This window comes from Nicotiana tabacum, chromosome 11, assembly GCF_000715075.1.
Source record: "Nicotiana tabacum cultivar K326 chromosome 11, ASM71507v2, whole genome shotgun sequence".
In the NCBI taxonomy this organism is placed as follows: Eukaryota; Viridiplantae; Streptophyta; class Magnoliopsida; order Solanales; family Solanaceae; genus Nicotiana; species Nicotiana tabacum.
The window spans coordinates 65526323-65539628 of NC_134090.1; positions in this window are offsets into that span (position 1 = coordinate 65526323).

Consider the following 13306-nt stretch of genomic DNA (forward strand, 5'->3'; position numbering starts at 1 on the left):
GTGTGAAACCCTGGATTACACATCATTGTGCTATATTGAGGTGACGCAAACGCTAGATGATGAGCGTGGGGTCATGCACCGTTGGAGATTGTGACTTAGTCCATCCCAAATGACAGTTTTACCGCGTATTTGATTAAAAATTGTTTGCTATCATCATGTTTTGGGTTGAATGCCATACTTGGGCCTAGTGCCAAATATTTGGACCCTTATGGGATTTTTATTGATATTTCCTCACTGTTTTGACTTTAAACTTGTAGTCAGTCATGCTATATTCTACTGTTTTCATAACTCAGCCATGTTTACTCTGTTTTAACACATTAAATGATAATTTAAATGATATTTTGGGCTGAGCGTCATGTTTTGTTACTGCTCGAGTGTCTTATGAGATTCTGACTGAGTAAGGCCGAGGGCCTGTGTTGTGAGGATATTTTTGGGCCGGGCTGTATGCCGCAGAAGTGATATACTGATTATGATTATGATGTCGAGGGCCTAAGATTGTACGCCACGAGGTGGCTTGTTGATATAAGGTCGAGAGCCTATTGATGATGCCACGAGATGTCTTGATATTGCGCTTGGGCAGTAAGGGGCCCCTCCCAGAGTCTGCACACCCCCAGTGAGCGCGGGTACCCATTGTGAGATGAGATATAGCCCGAGGGGCTGGAATTGTTCCGTGTGTTTTCCTAGGGCTCTGATTCTGTTGGTATTGTGCCCAAGGGGCTGATTATGTTGATATTGTGCCCGAGGGGCAGTTCTTTATGTGTTTATCTTTTCTAGTTGCCTGTCATTTACTTGCTTAATTGTTAAAAAGGCATTTTAAAGAAGCTTAAATTGAACTAAGGTGATGTTACATGTTTTCACGGTTTCATTGTTTTTACTGGCTTAATACTGCTTCTTTATATCTTGTTGACGTGCCTTATGTGATTTTTTATTGCTCAGTCTTCATTTATTATTTTACTCATCGAGTCAGAGTACTCACATTACTCCCTGCATCTTTTATGCAGATTCTGGTATTTCTGAACCCGGTAGCAGTTATTGGTTGCTCAAAAGCATAGTCATCGGAGTTTAGCAAGGTAGTTGCCCGGCGTTCGCAGCACTGCTTTTATCCCTCTTGATTTCATTAGACTGTATTTAGTACATTTTCAGACTTTCCATTATTTTTAAACCTTAGTAGATGCTCGTGACTTGTGACACTGCGATGTCAGGCTGTATCTATTTCTGCACTTGTTCTATTTCGCTAAATTTTGGGATTTATTTCTTACAAATGACTTAAATTGACTTATTAAAATTGTTAAAAATGAATTTGGGAATTGTGTCGGCTGGCCTTGTCTTCACGAGAGGTGCCATTACGACCGGGTCTGGTTTGGGGTCGTGACAGCATTTACGAACCCCAGGTCGCAAATGCGACATCTGCAACAGATCAAAATGGGACTTTTGATCTTCAAAATTTTAAACTTAGAAACCCTAAAGGCGATTTTTCAAAGAGCTTTTTTCCCTAAATCATTTGTAAGTGATTCTAAACTAGTTTCTTTCAATCTTTCATTAATTTTCCTAAGATTTCAACCTAAAATCTAGAGTTTTCATGGTGAAAATTAGGGGTTTGGGCAAAAATTAGGGATTTTTGTAAAATGGGGATTTAGACCTCAATATATATATAATATCCTCACCATCAGGACCTCGACTTCTCTCAGTCATCAACCTCACAGTCACTCGGGCATTTCAGTGAAAAATCAGGAAACTCCGCCCAAACAATTTTCATATATTCGAAAGTAAAGAAATGAAACTGAATCAAACAATAAACAGGTAAAAATCATGACTGAGGATATGCTTTTGAATCAAAACAGTGTGAGGAAAATAGTAAAATACCCCTGAGGGTCCAAACAGTTTGGCACAAGGCCCCAAACATGGCATTTAGCCCAAGATAACAGATATATTTCAAACACATAGATTTCATATAGAGTTTATCAAAAATATGCAACTCTACAGTTGCCACGGGACAGACCAAGTCATAATCCCTACCGGTGCATGCCCTGTCACCTAGCATGTGCGTCACCTCATTTATTAAAACAATACGAAATTTCGGGGTTTCATACCCTTAGGTCCAGATTTACAAGAGTTACTTACCTCGAACCGGACAAAAATCTACTCTGCAATGCCCTTGCCTGTCGACTCAGCCTCAAATCATCCCGAATCTATCCAAAATCAGAATCATAACATTAATACGAGCCAAAAGGACAAAGCCCATGCGAAAATTATCAAATTAAACTCAAAATCCCAAAATTGGTCAAACCCGACCCCCGGGCCCACATCTCAAAATTTAATAAAAATCATAACACTAGAATCCTTATCCTCTCACGAGTCTATCGATACCAAAAGCATCAAAATTGAACCTCAAATGGCCCCTCAAATCAGTCAGATTCCAAAACAAAATTACATAACCGGGTTCGGGGATGAATGGGGTAATCGAGTTTTGGTCCGAATTTCGAGTTTGGACTAAGAGAATCTGGGTGTTGACTTTTTCAATAATGACCTAAATTGAATTCTTTACAATCGTGGGTAGTTCCTAAGGCTTAATTTGAATCATTTGGTTGGTAATTTGCTAGATTCTATTGGTTTGGAGGCTTGTTTGAAAGGCAAAGCTATGGTTGAACTTTCAGTTTGTTTTTTGGAGCGAGGTAAGTGTCGTGGTTAACCTTGAATTGAGGGATAAGGACTTATTTGTCTATTTGCTACATGTTTAGATGTTGGGTACAATGTATATGTGAGGTGACGAATACGTATGCATTGTGGTCGGGTTATAGCATACGGGAGGGACTTGTTCCTTGCAATTGTTACTTTCCTTGATCATGTTATCCATGCTTAGACCAGTTAATCGTTAAACAAATCGTTCTTATCATGTTTATGAGTTTTAGTGATAAATGATTATTGATTCTGGGTTGAGATTGGCATTGTGGAATCGTTGTTAAAGTAAGGCTTATACTTATTGATCCTATCTCCCTATTTTTAATTGTTCATTGTTATGTGGTAAGGAAGAGTGTTAATGCATGAAGGGTGATGTCGTGCCGTATGTGAGTGTTAATGCACGAAGGGTGATGTCGTGCTATATTATGAGTGTTAATGGACGAAGGGTGATGTCGTGCCAAGTTATGAGAGTTAATGCACGAAAGGTGATGTTATGCCATTTCTATTGATTTATACTATGAGTGAGAGTAAAAGAACGAAGAGTGATGTCGTGCATTTATCAATGTTTCATTGTGAGGTTGAGAGAAAAAGCACGAAGAGTGATGCCGTGCAATTTTTTTCATTGTGTTCAATTGTTTTACTGGTTAAAAGTATGTTGACTGTTCCGGTTATCATTCTGCTGTAATTCTCGTATTTTGTATTTCCCCTTTAGCATGTTCCCCTCCCGATATTACCTGTCTAGCTTTTATTTATTGTTATCTGGTACATATACTATTATTTGCACAAGTTTATTATGTAGGTGTCTTGTCATAACCTTGTCACAACGTCGTCAAGGTTAGGCTCGCCTCTTACGAGTACATGGGGTCGGTTATACTCATATTATACTCTGCACTTATTGTGTAGATTTTGGTACCGGCCCTAGCTGTCCATGATTTGGAGCAGCTTGGATCTTCTTATTCGGAGACTCGAGGTAGATCTGTTGGAATCTGCAGACCATGAAGTCCCCTTCTATTTTCTCATTTTGCTGTTTCCATTCCTTCAAAACAATTGTATTTCTTTTGGACTTTATTTGTAGTAAAAAATCTAGAAGCTCGTGAGTTGTGACTCAAGATCCTCATTGTAGTAGACATTAGGCTTTTATGTTATTCCGCGCTTGATTTTATCTCATTTGGGTTAATTGACTTTGTATGTTGAATTTGAATGAAAATTGACTTAACTGTTCTCTAACGTTGACTTGCCTAGCAAGTGAAATGTTAGGCGTCATCATGGTCCCGAAGGTGAGAATCCCAGGTCATGACAGCAACCAAGTCTCAAAACAAGCCGAAACTAATCAGTAACACATCTGAGGCCCCCAGGACCCCGTCCAAGCATACTTACAAGTCTCAAAACATAACACAAGCTTATTCTAGAATTCAAATCACAAAAAAATAAAATTAAAACTACAAATCACACCTCAATTCAAGCCAAACCAACCTACAAACCTCAAGATAGAAATCTGAACATACTCCTAAGTTCAAAATTATCATACAAAACTATTGGATCTATGAATATACTGTCCGGAGTCGTCTATGTAAAAATCAAACTCCGATCAACTCTTACAACCTAAGCCTTCAACTAAGGGACTAAGTGTCCCAAATCAATCCAAAACTCTCTCGAAAATACACCAATCACCATGGAAAGTTACTTAACCATAAATGTACATATGTAAAGCATCAAATAGGAGAAACGGGAAAGAATAAACAAAATAATCGGCTGAGTCATTACAATAGTGGACGCTTTTCATTTTGACTTCTTTTTCGTATTTTAACTTTTTTTTGATTCAGATGTAATTTTTTTTTTTGGAATTGTATATCCAATGATATACTAATAAAATTTGATTGAATGAATACTAATAAATTAAATTTACTTTAATGAATAGACTAAAATATTAAAAATAGATAGATATAGAGTGAGTAGAGAACCCCCATCGTTAGCTTGGCTTGATTGCATGAGAATGAATAAATATATATTAGATCATCCCATATTGAATTTAGAATTTTGGTTCTTCTCCGAATTTGTACCACTTTATAGTGTGTATCAAATGAACATTCATTTTTTTAGGATCGACGAATCGAATAATATTTCTGTTTTGATTTTTGCCTCTGAAATAATATACAAAAATAAGTACTAAATAATATCGCTTATTATTTGCTTATTTATGTAAAAGTATCTTACATTCAATAGAAATTAATTCCAATTCAGATAGCTCGAGTTTCAATAACTATAAAAAACTTTTGAGTTCACTCAGAAAATAGTTTTATAGGACTACACGGACTCGAATAGTAGACCTTCTCGTTAAAACATATCAAACTTATTATTATTAAAATAGCCTTTAAAAAAACAAAGATTCTTCTTCTTATATAATTCTTATGTATATGAATCTGAATTCACTTTTTTCTACCCTTCTCATAAATGGACTTCTGACGTATACAAAGGTGTGTGGTTTGTTTGAGAAATCCCTACCTCTCTCTACTTCTCATCAATGTACTCCTGACATATACGAAGGACTGTGGTTCGTTCGAAAAATTCTAACCCCTCTCTATCATATATATATATAATTAAAAAAAATAATAAACAAAAACTAAAGCAATTCACGTAGCAAGCACTAACAATTATATAACCTGAAATCTGAGTCTAAGGCTACATAACGGAGAGATAAAGTTGCAAATTGAGTTATACCGATAATTAAAATTAAAGTTGAACAGACAATCTAAAACCGATATATGAAACAAAAGATGAAAATGAAATTAATTTTAAAAGCGTTTCTCATACTGTGGCCTTGCATACGTGAGGATCTGGAAGCATGTAGTACATGAGAATCTGGAAACATGTATAAGGGAGTATCGACATATTTCCCTAACAAACAATGACATATACAAGTGTGGGATAGCTTTCCTACCCTGGAATTTGGAGGTACTCACACTCAGGGAGGTTGAGCGTATTTTCTTTTCTAAATTTAAATCTGAATGCATAGCATGTACAAATATAGGAGAACTAGTGTCACGACCCAGAATCCACTAAGGGTCATGATAGTGCCGGACACCGCTGTCAGGCAAGCCAACCAAAAAACTTAATTAAATTTTTGTTTTAATTAATTCACTAAGAATCATACATGCGACGCGGACACACATAGATACACACATTCAAACAACCAATTAGGAATTTATCAGGGAACATTTATCCAAGGAAACACCAATTCTTTTTTAATGATAAAGAAAGTAAAGTTTACTCTTTTTGGAAATTCATTTACTAATTCGATATGCTTTAAGCAATTCAAAATGTCAATAAGATTACAAATATTCCAAGTATAGCATGCTTTTGGGTCCTAGACTACCCGGACTTAAACATAATAGTAGCTACGCACGGACTCTCATCACCTAGAGCGTACGTATCTCCCACAAATAGAAGCACATAACCAATTATTTCACCTATGGGGACAATTCCCTCTTACACGGTTAGAAATGAGACTCACGTCGCTCCAAAGTTCAATAACCGGCTTTCAAACCCTTCTGACGACTCAAACCGATGCCCCAATGCTCCAAAAATAGCCAAATAACGGGCAAACCAATGAAAATACACCCTAGTAATTATAACAATTAAATTTATATAAAATCCCAACTCCGCTAGAAAAGTTGACAAAATCACCCCAGGGCCCACGTGTCTGGATTCCGAAAATTTTCGAAGATAAACTTTACCCACAACATCACAAACTCAAATATACAATTTACTCTCAATTTCATACCCAAAATCATGGTCAAAATCCAAAAATACAAATTCTAGGTCTTTCCACCAAAACCCCAAGTTTCTACCAATTTTCATACTTTAATCCATAATAATACCATGTATTTAACTCACAAGGGGTGGAAGTAACTTACCTCATTCTTGATGATGAAATCCCCCTCTTCAAAGGCTCCAAAATTGCCCAACCAAGAAGAAAAATGAAGGATAATGGGCCAAATTCCTATTTTTAAAGAATTCACTGCCTCCAGCATTTCCGCACCTGCGGTCACTTGACCGCTTCTGCGATCCCGCAGGTGCGGCCCCCACTACTGCTTCTACTGTCTCCTTTTGCTTCTGCGGTCAGCGTGATCACGCCCAATTATGCCTTATAAAAAGGACAAAGCGGTCGTTGCAAATATAATCGGGGTATTTAGGCCAGAGTCGAATCCATAGATAATTAACCTACCAATTACTCTTGTTAGACTCACTAAATTCTTCGTAATTAAATTTCCATATATTTTGAATAACAATTGGTGATATTTTTACTAGCTATAACTGAATAAATTTAAGTAAACTAAAAGCTAACTATGATTGAGTTGTAAACAGATAAGAGAAGGATCTAGGGTTGTGATTTTCCCTATTGATGGAATCCCTTCCTGTTATGTTTCGCATAGAATTACCTAATCGTCTCTCTAGATCATGAGCACTCTTACTATCGTAACTCTCTCCTGAGTAATTACAATAATTTACTAGATGCACTCTCCTGAGTTTCGCTAGTTGGCTTAAGTTACAGCTCACTTAGATCACACCTATGTTTTCGTTATCCCTAATCCCACCTTTAAACCCTCGGTTATTGATTCCTCATATACTTTGGGAGTGATATTATTCAACAACTACCTAAATATGAACTCTCTCCTGAGTAATACATACTAAATAGGCACATCTAATTGAAGATCCTATCAATTAACTACAACAAGAACGTAGTTGAACAAATAGAGATTAAATTGGGCAAATTATATTAACACAACAAGAAGTTCATCCCTCAACAGGTTCCATCAAATTATTAGACTAAATAATTAGCTACTCATAATCGTGTTCATAATTTCCCAAATAATGTGCATAATTAAATTACAAAGCAAATATGAAGGAATAAAGAATTCGATGTCAATCTCCTCCGGAAATTACTCCAAACGTTTTCTCCCTTCCAAAATAGCCTCCCTAGGTCTAAGATATGTCAAAAGTCTTCAAAATAACATTTTTTATGTATTTATACCAAGTAGGGTCGGGCCCTGACGAAACACCCTTTCCTGCTTGAAATAGGACTTGGCTCTGTAAAAAATGCACAGCTGTGCCGCGCCATGCGGCGCGTTAGTGGACTTTGTCTGCAGCCTCTTTTTTTCTTGTCATGCAGCCTTTTACACTACTGCACCGCACCTTGCGGCTCCCGATACGGCGTGACAGTGTAATTTCCTCAGAGTGAACTTATTTCGTCCTCTTTTAACATCTAACTTGGTACACGACCTCCGAACACGATCCTGGCTTAATGTATTGGGCTTTTACTCATACTTCAAAGCTCTGAATTGATCAATTTAGCTCCAAATTAACTTTTGAGCTCAGGATCACTTCCTGCAAGGCATAAAACACGTACTAAGTGTAATTCACTATCATTTGATCTCAAACATACGTGAAAATGCAGTCATTGGAATGTATTACTACAGCTAAAACACGGGTTTCTAGCCTAACATCAACACCCTACACTTAGACAATTGCTCGTCCTTGAGCATTTGAACTACACTACACCTAGGGATAACCTTTCATCAAACAACCTCCCTAATACATCATGCTAAGAATAATTAAAGTAGACTGAGCACCTTATCATAACATCCCACCCTCAAGATTCGACTCAAAAGTACCATCCATTAGTCACTCGCCCACTTACTCTAACATAGAGGTTAATGAGATTGCCTTTCCTTCATGAATCAAGTGCCATCACACAATAAAAGAGAGTAGTTCCACAGTATAAAATTTAAAAACACTTAGGAACTCAGGATAGAAAGAATTCACTCACTCTCAGAAATAATATTCATATGCCACAAAAGATGCACCATAAGCTTGCTCGTAGTGTGCTACTCTACTAATCGAGCTCATTCAATCTAGGATCAAGTAGGACTTTAATTGGTTGTAATGTAGGCTGCGGGACAGGTAGGATACATTTAGATGTAAGAGTGACTACACCTCCCTAAGCACTTTAATACATACATTTTAACATTCAAGCCCATACTTATGTCAACCCATAACTCCACCGCCACATCAATCTAGATTAACTCCCTACATCTTTAAGCACAATTATGTCAAGAGCCACCATTATCAATATATATATTCTTTTTCTTTTCTTTCTTTTTCAATTCAAGTGGCTCTTACTCTTTTTTTTTCAACACAATGCACCTTTCTCCTTATTCCATTAGTTCCACTCAAAAGCCAAACCAACCACCCCCACACTTTATCTTTTACAAAGTTCATAACAATTCAAGTGCTCATGAGAGGTGAAAAGGCTCAAATATATGGTTAATTTAAACAATTGGGTAAGGCTTTTAAAGTGGTTGCCAAAGAAACAGAATTACAGGCTCAAAGGGGTTAACTACGACACATCACAATTAGGTGGGTAAAATATGTATATATGGCTCAACAAAGAAACGCCTATGTCACTTCCAAGACTGAACAAAACTACTATTTTGCTTTGCAAACACACGGGGCAAGTTCTAGGCCTCAAATGCAACGCACAGAATAACACAAAACCTTACACACACATGGCATATAACTCACTCAGGATTGGACTAATCAAGACACTCTAGTCAAAGAAGTTAAGCACAATTTTAATCATACGATTTAGGGCATTTATTTAAGAGTCAAGAATTGAGCCTAGGTGTCACAACTAAGGCCCTTACCAGTCTCAAGGCATATGCAATCAAGGAAAATGGATCCTTCAACTTAGCTTCCTAGCTAAAGATTCTTAATTCCTAAAAAATAAAACGATTTAACTACACCCGGTTCAAGCAAAACCTTTGGAAAAGAATCGCGGCACAAGGAAAAACCAAGGGGGAATTGTTACACTACCTAAAAAAAACTAAAATAAAAGACTTATTTTTGGATTTTCACATATATGAATTTTTTTTCTTTCTTTCGACTCATCTCCCTCAAGAAACTAGTCGACGAAATCCATCATCGGGAAGAGTCAAACTACATACTTAATTACTAACTATTACAGGCCCAATAGAATTTAGAATTACAGTTTACAGACCAATTGTCTAAGAAAGAAAGAAACAAATCAAACAAAACCAACTGGCAAATGAAAAAAAAGAAAAGTACAAATACAATCAAATTGGAGCACCCCGCCCCACACTTGCGAGATTGCATTGTCCCCAATGCAAAATAGTAAAATCAAGAGTGAAAAGGGGACTCCCTGAGGACCAAGGCCTAATCATCAGCACCCTTGAAAGTGCGGAAATAGTCCTCATCATCTAAGGAAATGGAGTTCACATCTTCATCGGGTGGCAGCTGTCATCCTCTCGCCAACCCCAACCACTGCTGAGTGATAGTAAAAAGGGGGTGATCCTGCTGCAACTCTTCCAAGTCGGCCTCCCCCCGAGCAGCCCGAAAACGCAAGTCAGCAAACAGTACCTGCAGTGTCTCCTCAACGCGGACCATCCTTTGGTCCGAATTAACAGTAACAGTATGAGGGTCTATCACCGACGTAACATCATAGGCCCTAATAGGGTAAGACACTGGAATAGTCCTGTCATAGTGGTACTCCTCCTCCACAAGGTGTTGTGAGCATGTGATTTTTTCCCTATATAAATTACTCGCAGAAATTCAAAACAAAATAATTTCTTTCGGTGTTTGCAATTTTGTGGATTTTCGTGGCATTTTATGTTAAAAGTTTGCATTTGTCTGTGCATATTTATTTTATTTAATTAACGAAAAATAAAAAAAATATGTTGCATTTGCATTTAGGATTTAGTTCTACCTTTTAGGATTAATTAGCAAATTAGTTTGTTTTATAAAAATGGAAAAAATTACAAAAAATATAGTTTATTTTGCACTTTTAATTTTTAATTTCAAATTTCGGTAGTTTTTATTTGAGTTTGGTTGTTAATTATTTGTGGCAAATGTTATTTAGAGTTAATTAATGTAATAGGATAATTTGATTAGTGATTAATTTAGGATTATTTTTAATTTTGATTTAAAAGGAAACTAAAAGAAAATTGAAAAAAAGGGAAAAAAAGAAAGAAAACAAAAGAAAACAAATAAAGAAGCTGGCTTGGACTGCAAACGCCAGGCCCAAACATTCTTGCCCTTAAAATTGACCCAATCTGGCCCAAACCCGCCCCATTACCCGGTCTGGTCACCCCTTCAACCGAAACGACGCCGTTTTGGATTGTGGAATTTGAGCCGTTGATCTCCCCTTGATCAAACGGCTCAGAACTGAAGCTTCATATATATTTAAATGTCCGAATAATCCCACCCCCTCAGAACTCCCTTCTGTTCATCACCCTCATCAGAAAACACCCCCGAAACCCTAATCCGCCGCCCTAACTCTCACCGCCTTAGACCGGCGGCGCCACCTCTGTTCACTACCAACATCACACCTTGGAACCTCCACGACCCCCTCCTTCCAAATTCCGGGTTAGTTTCCCTCGATTGTTGCCCGATCTTCTTGAATATTAGATCAAAAAGTGAAACCTAAAATCCCAAGATTTTCGAATCAAGATTCCATTAAAGATTTTAGGTCCCTTTTGACTTTACTTGCGTGTTTTTGATAAAGAACACATGATTAATCTCAAAATGAGCCGAAATTTAAATACTTAAAGATTCGTCACCATTCTTTACTGGTTCGAGTTGTTTTTAGGAATTTTGTTCGTGTTTACCTTTCGTTACTTAACTTATGTTTTTTTGCTCTCTTCTTACCTTCTTCTACTCTGTCTTTTAGTTTTCTGATTTTGATTGCTCATTTTGTTATTTCTTCATACCGCCTATGGCTGCATGTTAGATTCAAGTTGTGTTTGATTATCAGTTAGGTCTTGTCTTCAAGTACATATAGTTTGAATTTTTATTCTTGTTTTGGGCTCAATTTTGTTCCGAGTCATTTAGGTTTCTGAATCTGAACATTTGGGTTTTTGGGTTTTTCCTCACATTAATTGGGTTCATAAGGATTAAATAGCCCAGGAAGGATTTGAATTGGGTCTAGTTCAGACCCATTCACTTGGGTCATTTGGACCCGGGTTCTGCTAGGCTGGGAGGGTAAATAATCAGGGTTCGAGGGGTAGTCTAGGGAATTGGGGAAGGGAATCTTGAGTAACAGAATTCAGAAACTTCTAAGAAAGTGGGGTGGGGACTTATATGAAATATGATGTTTTAAACTAAGGGCTTTTGAGCAAAAACGAAAATATGAAAAGGGTCAAAATGAAAAATTTGATTTCTTTAGGCTGCCCTAGTGACTTGCCTATAAAGGCAGCTTTTCTTGCCTTTCAAGGAAGAGTTTGAGATCTGGAAATCCAGAAAATATAAAAGCTGCATAATTTTACTATTTCATAGACACCAAGAGTTAAGATTTTGAAGAGAAAAAAAACAAAAAAATCTAGAAAAGGCAAATGGCTAAGGATTTCATAGAAACTACTGTTCCATTGGATTTCTTTCCATAATTCTTGAGGTTTTGAATATCTGAAGCAATCTTTGATTCATATGGGGATGAGTTCGGTTTAATTTGGTTTCTGAAAGCTTATTCTGAGCTGAATTTGTGTTGGGAGTCCTGATGCCCAGTTTTCTTAGCTTCCCTGCTGAGCTTTAATTCCTGAGAGATCACAAGTACTTATCTGGGTTGCAGATGGTCTGATTTTGGTTTTTTTAAAAACCGATCTTGAACTATTGAGAGGTTACTGTTCCAGTGCTGCTGTTGTCACTGTCCTGCTATCGCTGACCTTCTTCTTTTTTCTGTCATTTTTCTTTCTAGGTAGTCTCAAACACTATGGACACCATTTAAATGTAGTCTGAAGCTTGAATCTGAAATATGGACAAATTGGATGATGGTTGCTATTGAACTCTCACTTCTGTCTCTTTTAATTTCATGCATGATGCGTATTATTTATTCCAGGAATAGCTTGGTCGAGTCTGTTTATGGTTGAATAGAGTATAACTATGTTTGTATTTATCTTAGTGTTGAGAATACTTGCTAATCTCTTTGTTCTAGAATTAGTTTTGGTTTGAAACATGGAACAAGTTATGGCTCGGTCACTTGGATTTTATGGGTTTGAATTGGGGTATATGTATAAAGGGACTTTCAAGGACATTCCTAGTAGGCATTTGCATATGCAGTATTCCGTATTACTATTCTGAATTTTAGTTGTTTGTTTGAAGTTTCCTTTAGGAGTCTGGGTTAGTAATTTATCTGCTAATGTAATTTTTGTGCAAAAGTAATTTGATTAGCCGTGTCTGTATGATGTTGAAACTGTTAAATTCTGCTACCTGCTATTAGTTATTAGAATTGGAACTCATAATCGATTTCAAGGTTAAATCATTATTGGATGTCACGTAGTGGGCTATCGACAAGTTAAAGACAGATCCCAAAGCTACTTGCATATGTATTGGTCTCGTTGTTGTCCTATTGAATTCTCTACGACTTCAAGCTTGCTCATGCATTGAAAGGAGTCGATGTTGAGCTTGGTGCTCAGCAGCTGTAGATCTTCAAACTTGGCCCAATTATGAGGCTCAATTCTGAAAGTCCCTCGAACAAGATCCGGGCCATTGCTTTCGCTGGACCATCAGTCCTCCTGCATTGGCTCAAGCCTTTTGTGTAATGAATGGGCTTTCCGTC